At 65.9% G+C, this 287-nt stretch overlaps 1 protein-coding gene across 2 annotated transcripts in view; it reads right to left on the bottom strand.

Moving 5' to 3' along the window:
* Positions 1-287, bottom strand: part of CSMD1 (CUB and Sushi multiple domains 1) — a 1,104,383-nt gene that overhangs the window by 1,103,317 nt on the left and 779 nt on the right. The window lies entirely within an intron of this gene.

Here is a 287-nt window from a genome sequence, read left to right as displayed (position 1 = left end):
CCTCCCTCCCCACCCCCCAATTGGATTTTAAGGAGAAACTCAGCCGGGGGTGGAGGACTCTCCCCACCGCACGCCGAGCGGCGAAGCCCTCTCCCCGCCGGTACGGGCAGTGGGAAGGATGTAAAGCGCCTGGGAAGGGTTAAGGGAGCCTCAGACAACACAGACCGCAAGGGGAACCGTCCTCCCGGAGGCAGGAACGGGCGGGAGCGAGGCGGGAGAAGGCAGAGGCTGTAACGGGGACAGGTGCTCAGCTGCCAGCAGCCTCCCTGTCCCTCACGCACACACAC

The sequence above is a fragment of the Calidris pugnax genome, unplaced genomic scaffold (genome assembly GCF_001431845.1).
Source record: "Calidris pugnax isolate Ruff unplaced genomic scaffold, ASM143184v1 scaffold141, whole genome shotgun sequence".
Lineage (NCBI taxonomy): Eukaryota > Metazoa > Chordata > Aves > Charadriiformes > Scolopacidae > Calidris > Calidris pugnax.
The sequence above is the reverse complement of the archived record's forward strand: the minus strand, read 5'-3'. Positions and strand labels throughout refer to the sequence as shown.